The sequence below is a fragment of the Chenopodium quinoa genome, unplaced genomic scaffold (genome assembly GCF_001683475.1).
Source record: "Chenopodium quinoa cultivar QQ74 unplaced genomic scaffold, ASM168347v1, whole genome shotgun sequence".
Taxonomy (NCBI): Eukaryota; Viridiplantae; Streptophyta; class Magnoliopsida; order Caryophyllales; family Amaranthaceae; genus Chenopodium; species Chenopodium quinoa.
In genome coordinates this window covers 1,446,716-1,460,915 of record NW_018745470.1, presented here as the reverse complement: position 1 = coordinate 1,460,915, position 14,200 = coordinate 1,446,716, and the positions used below count along the sequence as shown (strand labels likewise).

The 14,200-nt window shown below is 33.9% G+C and overlaps 1 long non-coding RNA gene and 1 pseudogene across 1 annotated transcript; one reads left to right on the top strand and one right to left on the bottom strand.

Annotated features, from left to right (window-relative positions):
• The first annotated feature begins 3,887 nt into the window (after positions 1 to 3,887).
• Positions 3,888 to 6,762, top strand: LOC110715096. The gene is made up of 5 exons (XR_002510213.1): positions 3,888 to 4,360; positions 4,830 to 4,985; positions 5,874 to 5,968; positions 6,318 to 6,419; positions 6,518 to 6,762. It is a non-coding gene; the product is annotated as an uncharacterized LOC110715096 (long non-coding RNA).
• A 1,158-nt stretch (positions 6,763 to 7,920) lies between these two features.
• LOC110715108 lies at positions 7,921 to 10,548 on the bottom strand (annotated as a pseudogene).
• Positions 10,549 to 14,200: the final 3,652 nt, after the last annotated feature.

Below are 14,200 nucleotides of genomic sequence, written 5' to 3'. Positions count from 1 at the left end.
GATTATTTGTTATGTTGCTTAGTTTATATATTGTTATTGCTTGATCACCTTTTATTGCATGTTTAAAGGGAACTTGGTATTTGCAATCACGCTTAATAAGATAATCAATAATCTTGTTAGGTTAATTGTGATTATAAATTCAAGTGATCGCCAATAATAGTTTGTTTGTGCATTAAATTCAACCAACATAGATTAAACAGGTTTAGGGTTAATCCTATTGATTGTATGTTAGTCAGAAAGTGCACATGAATACGAGCAGAATAAAGTAGAGGCCTATTATTAGGGCAGGTTCAATCTCTTTTAGGTTGGATTTGTACCTTCATCCCCGAACCCTTATTTGGTTCATGACCTTATGGAGTTGACGATCTCTTGGATCGTTAAGGGGTGTAACCTTCATCCTCGTGAACGGTTTACAAGTTCCTTAAAAACTTGTTGGCGACTCTTTTGCTCTATCTTCTTCCCTTTTGGACGCCACCGTACTTTAGTGTATGGTCACAGTGGGGTTCAAGCTAGTGGATTTTTAAATGCTTGAAATTATTCCCTACAATTCCCATTATGCTTCTTTTCAAAAACAAATTCCCAAAGTATGGTAGTGTCCACGTAGGATTGGTTTTCGGTTCAACTTAAAACCGCTAACGGTATTAGCGGTTTTGCAAATTTTTAAAATAAAGTCAAAGAGTCCTGTTTTTATTGAAAGGTGGTCTCTTTGAACTTATAAGTGTAATTTTCAGCGCTCTCTTTTCTTGCTGGGGGGCTAAGAATTAACAAGGACGCAAAGAGACCTGTCTTATTGAAATGCGGTCTCTTTGAAATAATCTTCCTTCAGACTAAGCCTTGTGAATTAACCAAGGACGCAAAGAGACCTGTTATTGTTAGAGGCGGTCTCTTTTTTAAAACCGCTAATGATAATAGCGGCTTTTAAAATACAACCGCTATTACCATTAGCGGTTTTAAGTTGAACCAAAAGCAAAAAAACCGATCCTTCGTGGACACTATGTAGGGAATTTATTTTTAAATCAATGTATTATGGGAATTGATTTTTATTTCAACAATATTATGGGAATTGATTTTTAAGTGTTACACTTCCTTTTTTGGCAAAAAGGTACATTAAAATATTATATCTCTCTTCTCTCATGGTCCCCACCCAAACCCGCTACTACTTTTTTATTACTTCCTCCGTTTTCTTTTACTTGCAACACTTCCCTATAAAGGAAATGTCACAATACTTGCAACACACTATAAAAGGAAAGTTACTTTTAAAGAAAAACTATACTATTTCCCTTATTTAAAGCGCATGGCCCACTAAATTACACTCATAAAAACCACTCATCCTATTTTAAAGTTTATTATATCATGTAAACCCCACCTTTCTTAATTATCGAGCTAAAGGGTGTGTTGCATTTAAAAGAAAACGGAGGAAGTATATCTTTCCTCCCACATTCATTACTTTTCAATAAACTATTAATTAACCCCACTATCTTTCTTTTATAATTTTTTAATACTCCAACTACCCCACTTAGCTCTTATTATATTTAAGTCAATTAAATTGTCTAAAACTATGTGGTGGTCAAAGTGTAACACTTAAAAAAACACGGAGGGAGTAAGTAGTTGTCAAAGGAGTAAATTGAGATTTTTTTATTTTTATTTTTATTTTTTATTTCTAAGGATGCCCACCCAACTACATTCATTGAAGTTTATCTCCGACTACATTTGAATTCGATCCGGGTCGCACATTTGGCCTATGATAGATGAGTTTTCCAATAAGAATTTTTTCATACGATGAGGTACAAACCTTATAACTGCCTTAAGTGACAGCGAGTTTTTAGAACTTTGGATATCAAATTTCACTAAATTCATTCTCATTACCAATATTTATAAACGGATTTAAAATGAGTAGTAATCCCTTGAGTTGTTTACCACTTGAGCCAACTTTTTACTGATTTTAAAAAAGTTTATGGCATTACTAGCATTGTTCATCAATAGGAAGCCCCCAATAATTAGTAGAGCGGTCAATTCGAGTATCTCAAATTGAGTTTGAGTCGGGCCAATTTTGGAAGGGTCAACTCAGGTCAGGTTAATTCGGGTTAATAACATTACATATGTGGGTTAGGGTCGGGTCACACTAGATCATACATCCTATCGAGTTTAGGTTGATTCAGGTCGGGTTGAATTTGGGTCAGGTTAGTAACGGATCGAGTTAAATTTGGGTTTCAACAGGTTATAACGAGTAAGGGTCATTCTTAGGTTCAGGTCGGGTCACGTTCAGTTCTGATATTAAAACCTTGGGTTAACTCAGATCTCGGGTTGGTTTCAGATTTGGTCATTTCATGTTCGGATGCGGGTCTTACATACTTGTTTTAACTTGGGTTCAGGGTTGGTTTCAGACTTTCAGATTGGGTCATATCGGGATCGGGTCACCATAATCGGGTTTGGCCTTTGGGTAAATTTTTGGTTCAGGTCAGCTTTTGACAGCTCCATGTATTTGATCAGGTTCGGGTAAATTATTCCGGTCAAATTATCATCGGGTTCAGTTATGATCATATATATTTGGATAAGATAAAAAGTTTAGTGTAATAAGCTAAGATAAATTTAGACACTCTATTGTATTCACATTATTATTATTATTATTATTATTATTATTATTATTATTATTATTATTATTATTATTATTATTATTATTATTATTATTATTATTCATGCTTATTTTAGTGTAAATAATTTCAGGCTAGTTTAAATTCAAGTTAATAATTACAAATAAATTTAGATAATACTCCATATATTAAACTTATATAGATTCAGATAAGATAAGTTTAGTTTAAATAAGCTAAGATAAGTTCATACTCTATTATATTCACATTATTTCCGCTTATTGTAGAAAAATAGCTAAGATAAGTTCATACTCTATTTTATTAACAAGTCAAGTTCATTTTCGGGTCAGGTTAGTAATAGATCGATCGAGTTGAATTTAGGTTGGGTTAGTAACAAGGTCAGGTTGAATTCAGGTCAGGTTAGTAACGGGCCGGATTATATTTGGGTTTTGACGAGTTAAAATAGTTTTGGGTTAATCTCGCTTCAGGTTAATAATTTACTGGTTATATTTGGGTTTTGACGAGTTAAAATAGTTTTGGGTCAATCTTGCTTCAGGTCAAATTCGGTTCAGGTCAATAATTTATTGGTTATATTCAGGTTTGGTCATCTTCACATTGGTTCATGTTCGTTTTCGGGTCTCAAATTAAATACTCGGATTAACTCTGGTCTAGGGTTGGTTTCAGGTCGGGTCATATCGGGTTTGACTCACTATTTTTCCGAGTTCAAACAGGTCGGTTCATAATCGGATTCGGGTAAATTTTTCGTGTCGGGTCAGTTTTTGAGGGCTTTATTAATTAGGATGGTTGATAAACAATCATTAAATTTGCATAGTTTTGGAGCGATTACCATACATAATGCTAAAAAAAAAATTAATTCCGAATATTTGTCAGTTTTATAACTATTCCCCGTGCACTAGTGGAAAAATTGCTATTAGCAACACCCTATTAGCAACTGAAGTTATACGTGTTAGTTACTAAAACACTAATTGCAATTGGCCAAAATAATGTCAGTTACAAATACTATGTCATTAGCAACTGGCGTAGTAATGAACGCTGCTAATACTTGGTTTGAAATAGTAAAAATACCTATTCGCAACTGGCTTATTTGATGTTAGCTACAAATACTATAGCATTTGCAGCTGGCTTAACAATGTCTGCTGCTAACAGCAATTATTTTAATAAATTATAATATTTATTCGCAACTGACCTTTTAAATGACCGCTACAAATACTAGGTTAACTAAAAATTGACCAAATATTTGTAACTGACCTTGAAAGGCCAGCTGCTAAAAGAAGAGAACGAAGTTCTAAAATCTAAATTGACCCACTTGCTTTTCTCTCTTCTAAAATACTCTGTATTGAAAACCCCACATTCTCTCTCCTCATCCCTTGCCTCCATTGTTATCCCTCTCCTCCAATGCTAGAAGATTCTAATTAAACACTACTCTAATTTTCAAATTTGCCTCCCCTAATAAACCCTAACCTCGAATTTAGGGTAGTTTTGCTCGATTTTTTGCGATTTTTGTAGTTCGAATTTTTTGCGGTTTTTGGGTCGATTTTTTGCTCGAAAATAGGGGGTTTTGGCTCAGATTTGCTCGAATATAGGGGGTTTTGGCTCGGATTTGTTAGGGTGTTTGACTAGTGGTCGAATTTGTAGGTTTTGGGGTTGAATTTTTTGAGGTATTGATGTTGAATTCGCTGGTGTTTTGAGCATATTGATGTTGAATTCGCTGGTGTTTTCCGATGAAGTCCAAGTTGTTTGTGGTATTTATGGTAAAAAATTCTTCTTGGGAGCTCTGAACTTAGATATTTCTTGCTTTCTCTTTTAGATATATCGTTTTTTCTTTCAATTCATGTTGTTTTTATGAAAGATTTGATGTCAAACCCTAAATCTTTCGATGTGTTGCTACTCAAAATCCTAAGGTATTCGATATTTTGTTTTATTAAATTTCGTTGTTTTGAGGTCAGGTCTGTTATAAAATAACTAGCCTTTTGTTGATTAATTGCATAATTTCATTCTTCAAATTAGGCATTTCAATCTGCTGCATGAATATTTTGGGATTATTTCTATTGCCTTTTGTTGAGTCGAATTTGGGCTGTTCTACTATTGAATTTTTCAGAATTTGGTTTCTTTGCTTTTATTGGAATTATTGCTATTGCTTAGTTGATATATTTTGGGATTTTTTAACTTTTGATAATTCTTGATGTTGTATTTGATTTAATTGGTAAAATTGGGTTGCAGGACACATCTGGTATCTCTAGTTATGGGGATTTAATTATGGAATTTGAGGATGATGTGGTTAAGCAACAACCGAATGCATGTCCAGTAGCGCTCTAACAGAATTGAATGAGAGCCATTTCCAGAGCTAGGTTGAGCATCCTTTGACTAAACTTGAAGGTTAGTGGTGTACTTTATCATACTTTGTATATGACTTTGTTATTGGTAATTGCAACTTGAACTTAAGGTTAGCTGGGCTACTTGTTCGACTAATTAACCTTTTACTGATGGAATCATGTGTGAAAGAATGCTGCTTTTTTTTTTTTTTTTTTGCTTTGTTGTTATCGTTCAACTCTTTGGCTCCAAATTCGAATTGGGGCGTGCAATGTAACCGGATTGTCATAAAAATCTCGTTAGAATATAGGTATAGTGAAGAAGCTGATTCCGGTCTTACTAGATAAGAGCTGAATCCTGAATTTTGGATGAAATACTAGTCAATAACCTCCTTGCTTCTGATGAACTATTTTTTCCACTATTATATAGTATGACTATCTAATATCAGGACATCATCTTGTAAGTTTTCTTTGGTGGTTGCAATTTTACCACTTTCAAATCATTCTTTCCTTGATTAGCAACCCCTTGTTTTCCAAATGTGCGTATATTACATGTTTTGGAGAGACCGAGGCTTGAAAATGTAATAATTGTTTAATGTACTAACATAGTCTTGTTGGTTTACCAAGTTAAGGTTCGCTTGCTTAGTTGCTTGTATGAGTATACTAAGAAGGCCTGGAAAATTGGAAGAGCCCAAAGAACATATTTATCTCTTTGTATCTGTCTTGGGATATTGGGGAGAGGTGAACTTAGAGACATGATTGTTGATATAATCATATAGGCTTCATGTAGTCTTGTGATTTGACAATATCCTTGTATTGCCTTATGTTTCTTATACAAAATCCTGCATGATTTGAAGTTCCCATAGAGGTTTAAAGTCTTTAAACTCAGTTCTTTAATAGTACGGAGTATTGATTGCAAATAACAGAGTTTGCTGACCGCATTGCATTTGCACAGGGATGCCCTTGATGCACTGGGGCTTGTCTGCTATTATTGCAGGAGGATGCTCATGACCCATGTTGATTTGATTGAAAAGCTCTTGAACTACAACAGTAATTTCCTTATTTTCCCTTGCTCACACATGCATATACACTTACGCGCTCAAAGCACTTTCGTGTATATATCTGCATACCATGTGGGATGTGCATTCTAAGGGCTTGTTTATATGCAGATGTAAACTCAGAAAGGAATCCAATAAAATATTTGGTTTGGACTTTTAAGTGTTCTAAAATTTATAACAACGGGTGGATCATAATTTATTGGTTTGTTGTCTTAGAGCGTAAGAGAACTCCTTTTGGTTTAGTTGTGAAATTGTCTCTATTTGTGGTCTATTTGTATTGAGTTGTTGTAAGAGGTCATCTTATCCTCAATCTTCTCATTATATTTGTTTTTATACACTAGGTCAATGGTGCTTGTGTCACTAGGTTGCTACAATGGTAAGGGGCATTGACTGGTGCTTGTGTCACTAGGTTGCTGATGCGTGTTTGCCCCTTTGCACTTAAGGTAAGGGATATTGACTTTGTTATCTTTACTCTCAAGAAGTTTCTGTATCCTTTAATCTCTAAAATAAAAAATTTAATTGTTTGCTTTATAAAATGCAGGTGGTGGATTACAGAATGTGTTAGTTATTGGTGCTGATGCTCTTTCTCCTTTCGTCGATTGGGCGAACTTGCATATTTTTTGCAGTATACTTCATAACTAACAAAAACTTTAGTTTTTAATTTGTAATTTAGAAGCCTGTTAGCAGCCTTAGCTTGTAATTAAGTTTTGAATTTGTATTTAATGTATACTTTACAACTAACAAAAAATTTGTTAAAACAATATTTAATATAGTTTGTATATCATATTGGAAAAATTGTAATTTTTTTTTTATTTAAAGAAATGACTATTTGCAACTGGCGTAGTCCTTAGCCAGCTGCTAATAGTCTTTTTTTTTATTCTAAAATAAAGACTATTAGCAGCTAGCCTAATACTACGCCAGCTGCAAATAACCACTATTAGCAACTGGCCTAGTATTACGCCAACTGCAAATAACCACTTTTAGCAGCCGGCCTAGTACAATGCCAGCTGAGAATAAATACTATTAGCAGCTGGCCTAGCTTTACGCCGGTTGCAAATAATGACTATTAGCAACGAACAAGCGCCAGTTGTGAATAATATTCTCATTAGTAGCCCCCGCAATAGCAGCCCCACGCGCCAGTTGCTAAAAGCCACTTTTTGCTAGTTGCTAATAGCGTTTTTTCCACTAGTGGTGATACCGTACACATAGGCTTAGTGAAGGTTTGTAAAATTCGAGGCTATAAAAAAGAACCGCTAATTCCATTAGCGGTTCTAATTTAAAGAACCTTTAACCATTACAGGATCTTCAAATGGAACCGCCAATGGTATTAGAGGTTCTTCAAATAGAACCGCTAATGGTATTAGAGGTTCTTCAAATAGAACCGCTAATGATAGTAGAGGTTCTTCAAATAGAACCGCTAATACCATTAGAGGTTCTATTTAAAGAACCAATAACCATTACAGGTTCATCAAATACTTAAAGAACCTCTAATACTATTAGCGGTTCTAATTTGTGTATAACCGCAATCGTTATTAGCGGTTTATTACTAGCAAAAAACGAACCAAAAACTCAAGCCTACGTGGAATGTATAGTGGGAAATATTTTTTACAGCAACATATGCACGGAATTATTTTTTATTTTAGCATTATCTACGGAAATCGCTCCATAGTTTTGTAATTAACATATATGTAACATAGATATTTTACCCCCAATCTATTAACGCCCCTAGGCTGTAGCGGTTTTACCTTTCCACTTGAAAATACTATTGCCGTGTTTGGGGAAAAGGTGAAAGCTAATTATGTTAGCTGATTTAACTAACTGATTGTATTAACTGATTTTGACTAATTTATTTTATTAGCTTATTGTAGAAAAGTGTTTGGTAAATAGCTAATTGTTTATTATGGGGTAGGTAATTCATATAGAATTTTTAATTAAATGGGGGTATAAATGTCATTTCACTATAAGAATTGAATACTGTAAGCTAATTGAAAAAAGCTCCTCAAATAAGCTTTTTTTTTTCTTTTCAAAAAGCTCCTCAGATTTTATAAGAAGGTATGCCACCTTCAAAATACCAAAATATGCAGCTTAATGTAAAACATAAATTGTAGAGTAGTAAAATTTAAAACATAAATTGTCCATATTAATACATAGTAGTGCAGGACATACAAAGTGGTATGCGAATGTAGATTAATGAGCAACCTTAGTAGAGGTTGGAAGGAAGGCGATGGGTGAGGATGACCTCGAGTGGTGTAGTTTTGAGGTTGGTTAGTCCAGAACCTTCAGTCATGTCAACAGTTTCACCCAATGGAGTTGAGATGTCAAATCCATGGAGTAAATTCGCTAGTGTAAACTGCAGGACCGGAAGGGCAAAAGATATACCAGGACATATCCTCCTTCCACTTCCAAAAGGCATAAATCCAAAACTTTGGCCTCGAACATCATAGTCTTTGTGAGTTGTGAGAAACCTTTCAGGACGAAATTCCAATGGGTCTTCCCACACTTGTGGATCTCTGTGTATCTTGTAAAGATTGACAAAGAGTTGTGTCCCAGCTGGAATTTTGTAACCACCCACGATACAATCTGAAATAGCTTCCCGAGCAACTGACAGAGGTGCAGCAGGGTATAGTCTCATAGCCTCCTCGAGAACTGCTTGCAAGTAGACCAAATTCTTGAGGTCTGATTCTTCCACCTGCCTTTCTTTTCCAACTATCGTGTCGAGTTCAACTTGAGTTTTCTTCAGGATATCTTTATTGTTGAGTAGCAATGATAATGCCCATGTCAAGGTTATTGCTGTGGTGTCTGTTGCTGCTAAGATCATTGCCTTCCAAGTTTTAAGTACAAAGAAAATGTTAAATGTTTTAAAATTTATCGACAATTAAAGAGCTATAAATTTGATGGAATTTATTAAAGAGGGGCAGAGGGTTAAGCCAACGATACAAAAGAGGGCTAGGAATGGCCCATTACTATCTCACTAGTTATTATTATTTCTGACATTAAGCAGTATTTCTTGGTTAGTAATGTATGGATTAGCTCTAATATCACTTTGTTTTGATATTAGTTCATTTTTATCAATGACCTGTTACAACTACTAACAACTGTATAAGACTAGCTCTTTTTCCCAATGGAAAATAAGTTCAATTAGTGGCTATTATAGCTTAGTTCATAACTAAAATGACCTCAGATTAGAAAAAAGCTATCATGAAAACATGTTTTCAGTGTCATATTTGTTTGCTTTTGTCATAAAATTTTCAAACATTTATCAAGCACTGATATTTCATGATATAGAAATCAATTTGGTTCATGTAGCCGACCCCACTTATGGGATTAAGGCTTTGATTGTTTGATTAATTGATAAATCAAATTTAATGCATACATAAAAGTTCTTACCGAGCAAGTGGATTTGATGATTGCATCTGTTTCATACTTGGAAGGCTTTTCTTGTCCAGACTCGAAAATACCAAGCATCACATCCAAGAAGTCCAGCTTTCCTTGTGCCTCTTTAGAGTTTCTTTCTTTATGTTCATCCAACCACCTTTGAACTATATGATCAATCTTTTTTGCTGCATTCTTCATTGTTTTCTCGTACCCTCCAATATCAAACCGCCTCAGGAAGGGCAGTGCATCAGCAGGGACGAATGCACCTGCCATATCGAAGAATCCCTGAATGCCTTTACACACCTATCATATTCCTCTTCTTGGTAAAATTCCTTCAATGACTTGCCTGAGACTAATCTTACAATATGGTTCATGCTTATATATTTAAACCATTTTTTCATGTCAGTTAATTCAGAGCTACCAACTGATAAACTCTTCATCGCCCATCTTATCTCAGATATCCTGACATGTTTAAGCATCTCTACCCGATGGGAAGACAATAGCTCGACAGTGGTAATCTTACGCATCTCACGCCAGTATTGGCCATATTTGCTTAAGTCCAACATGACACCATTGTAACCCATACACTCTACAAAGATTGTGTGAGGACGGTTTAAGAATACTTTGTCATTGGTGCCACCAAAGCACTCTTTCACCATCTCTGCCGTGCTTACAACCAAAGCTCGGTTGACACCAAGCTTAATCATAAAGACTTGACCATATTTATCTGCTAGTTTCCCAAGGTTATATGAGGAAGCTTTCCTAGAATATGTAGATGACCAATAATAGGCCATGAACCAGCTGGCATGGGAGGTTTCTCATTGGTGTCACTTCTCTTTTTTCGTCGAAACAGGCAGTAGAGAATAAGTAATACGGCAAGCAGGCTTGTAGCTTCAGCCGAGAGCTGAATTGGTAGTCGAAACTTAAATTCCATTCTTTTTCACAGCTTTTTGTGGTGGTGAACTGAGATTTGTGTTTCTAAAGTTTATTTTTTAAAACTTCAGCAAGATAGTTCTGTGATAGGATTCTTCATATTATATGGGATTCTTTAACTCTGCTAAATTTTGCCTTCTTTGAAAAAAACTCCAAAACTAAATTATTGGCGTTGGACTTTCGTTTCCACTTGTTTTTACAGCAAAAAAAATGTGTCAAACTGTAGCCTGGGCGAATAAGCTAGAAAAGGATTGATTACTATAGTTATGTTCACTGTTTTCTTTTTCTTTATTCATATTATTACCTTTGATATCCCTCTTATTTAACAAAGAGAAAGGTAAATTTTAAAAATATTATATATTAAGGCGATTGTATAACAGTATAAGAAATGATAATGACTATTTTTTACGTTATGTATAATTTACCAATATTTACCAAAGTAGAGGTATGTGAATAGTGCAGAGTGAACGGGTAAATTACTAAATTAAATAAAGCTGAGTGAGTACTAGTAATATATTGTTAATACATTTAAAATGTGCTATTTCAATAACTTTAATGAATTGTGTTAATATCTATTTCTTGCCAATCGGAAGTTTGATAGTTTGATGACCACGAGGCTTGTAGAGTCATATTTCAACATGGCTCGGCTTAATTTTATAACTCGTTTTAGACCCCATTTGGTTTGGTGTAAAATGTTTTCATGAAAATGACTTCTCATTTTTTTTTTCTTTATTTGATTTTAACCTAAATGTTCAACAAAAAGTTTCTTAGGCCGGCTTAATAATACCTTATCATCCGTACCATAGCACTCTTTAGCCGTCTCTGCTGTACTAACAACCATGTGAAGTTTTCCAAAGGTTACATGAGGAAGTTTTCCTAGAAGTGGTAGATGGCCAATAATAGTCCATGAACCAGATGGTTCCGGTGGATTAAATTTGGTATTGTTATCGTTCCTTTTTCCATCTTACTAGGCAATAAAGGACTACTGGACTAGTATGAATGCAAGCACGCCTGTGGCGGCTTCAACCGAGAGCTTGATGGGGTTGTGATGAAACTCCATTCAAAGCTTGTTTCTATTTGGTTTAGTTGTCTGAAACTCTGAATTTAGATTTTTGTTGTAAATAGTTTTTACTTTTTACAGTCTTTAACAAAAATGTGCAATTCTAACCACAGAGTAAGAAAAATCATAGTTGGTGGATGATATATTTTGAAGATTTGTTTTTCTCTAGGTGATTTGATTTTCAGTGGGGTTAAATGTTGGTGATTTACTTGTACTTTTTCTGAAAACCAAGACATGATTTGATAACAATTTTGGATTGACGTTTTCCCTTGCATTGCTGTCAGCCTGTCATGAATTGCAAGTGAGCATGCGTATATTTAGATTTTTTTTTATTTTTTTTTTATTTTTAAGATTTGACATCTATCAATCAATCAATCAAAATCCCATAAGTGGGGTCGGCAACATAAACCAAATTTGATTATTCGTGTAATCATAGACAAAGATCCTCCTCCTCCATCTCTTACGATCTAATATCTCATTCTCATGCAAATTCAAAAACTTTATATTCTTCTAATTCCTTCCAACTAAGTCATTTTCGGTCTTCCTTTCCCTCGTTTAACCCTCCATGGTCTCACCTTTTCACTCTTTAATACCGGTGCACCCTCGGGTCTCTATCTTACATGCCCAAACCAATGCTGACGATTTTCCCTTAGTTTGTCTGCAATGTCTGCCACACCTACCTTCTTGCGAATAACTTCGTTTCCGATTCTATCTCTTAGAGTGTTTCTTCACATCTACCTTAACATTCGCATTTCCATAACTTCCATCTTGTTAATGTGCTTCTTCTAAAAGCCTAACATTTTGTACTATAGAGCAACACTAGTCTTATGGCAATCATGTAGAATTTTTCCTTCAACGGTACGATAAGGGAATGCTTAGCCACATAACACTCTCGTGGCCATTCGCTCTCCACTTAAGCCATCCTGACTTAATCTTGTGGGCCATTTCTTAATCAATATCACCATTTTTCTGGATGATTAATCCAAAATATTTTAAGCGTTCACTTTTGATCAAGTCCTTTCCATCCAAACTCATCACCACCTCGTTGGTTAGCCCCCTTTGAGTACCAAAGCAACATACCAAATATCCAGTCTTACTCCGACTTAGCTTAAACCCTCTAGATTTTTGAAAATTCTAAGGTAAAGTTTATATTTCCTCGGTTAGTTTTTAGTTGCAATAGTTTAATTTGACCATAAAGCTTTCATAGTTTTACTCAAACTTTTGCAAGTGAAAGTGACAAATGAAGGGCCTATTCTCATTAGATTATTTTTAGTTCAATTTAGTTCAGTTCAGCTCTAATAAGTTCAGTTTAGTTTAGCATCTAATTTCCTTCTCTTATAAAATATTCATCTCATTTCATTTCAGTTCAGTTAAGGTCATTTCAGTCAATGAGAACAAGTCTGAAGTACATTTCGTCTTCTTTGCCCTCTATTCACTGTTCCCGTTAAAATATGCGGGCCAAATATAACCTTTTCCTCAAACAGTATTGTCTTAAAAAACTTCTTACTCTGTATGATTTTCTAAAAATTAAGCCATTTTAATTATATAGGATTGATGTGTAGGGATGATGATTTTGAATGCTCTCTAAAGTTTTATGTTCCATTCTTAAACATTAGGTAAAAAAAATATATGCAATTAAAGAAGAATTCAAACTAGTTCATACAAGGATGGCAATCTTAAATGATCAAACATAAAAAATATTGTGAATGTATATGAATATTAGTATTTTAGTATACTCGTTAAAACTCATTGTAATCCACTTATGAGTGTCCCACGTTGGAAAAAGAGTAGAGATAATTCCACTTTATAAGGTAAAGGAGTTAGGGTCTGTTCTCTTACGTTGAAATTCAATTCAGTTCAGCTCGCCTCAGTTCAGTTTAGTTCAGCTCCTAATTTCTTTCTCTTATAAAATATTCATTTCAATTCAGCTCAAGCTCAGCTGAGTTCATTTAATGAGAACAGGCCGTTACTCTTGCTATAACCAATCTATATCTATATCTATCTATCTATACTTAGTATTTAAAAACACAAACCATAAATCTACATTAAGCCACATGTCATCACAATCACTCATATGCCACATATCACTTTCCTTAATATCTCCATTTTGTATTTCCGCTTTAATATAAAATAAATAAATAAATAACGTGTAAGTCTTTATGCATTATGAAACTTGTAAGTTTTATTAAGAAAATAAAGTGTTTTATTTCTAACATAATAAATTAAAATTAAACTAATTAGTGCACATTACATAAACAATAAAATAATCCTTTCATCTCCTAAACTTTAAGTGTAATTTTAACCAATATGTCATTTCATATCCCACAATATCTATGTATATATACCTAATTTAATTAAATATACCTAATTAAAAAGAAAAACAATATACCTAATTAAATTCCAAAACAACACCGACCCATATTACACAAATATATATGCAACACATAAATTAGTATTATGTGCACCATAGTGCATCTAAAAATAGGTGCTCCACGTTTATACTTAAACATTTAGTAAAAAAAAATTGAACATTTTACAAAAAATGAACATTTAGTAAAAAATTATGAGCACGTCACAAAAACTGAACATAAAACATACAAATTTTATGTTCATATTTTATAAAGAAATGTTCATTTTGTATACAATAAATGTTCAGTTTATATTACAATACTATTGAATCATTACGAGTTAGACAAACTTCTTTCAAAATTTGTCTGACTCGTAATAATTCAAAATTTGCAATAGTTTTTTTTACTAAATATTCAAAAATTGTTATTGTTCATAAATTTTTTTACTAAATGTTCAAAAGTATAGCCGTGGTGTATTGTGATTGTTCAGATTTTTTTTTTACTAAAT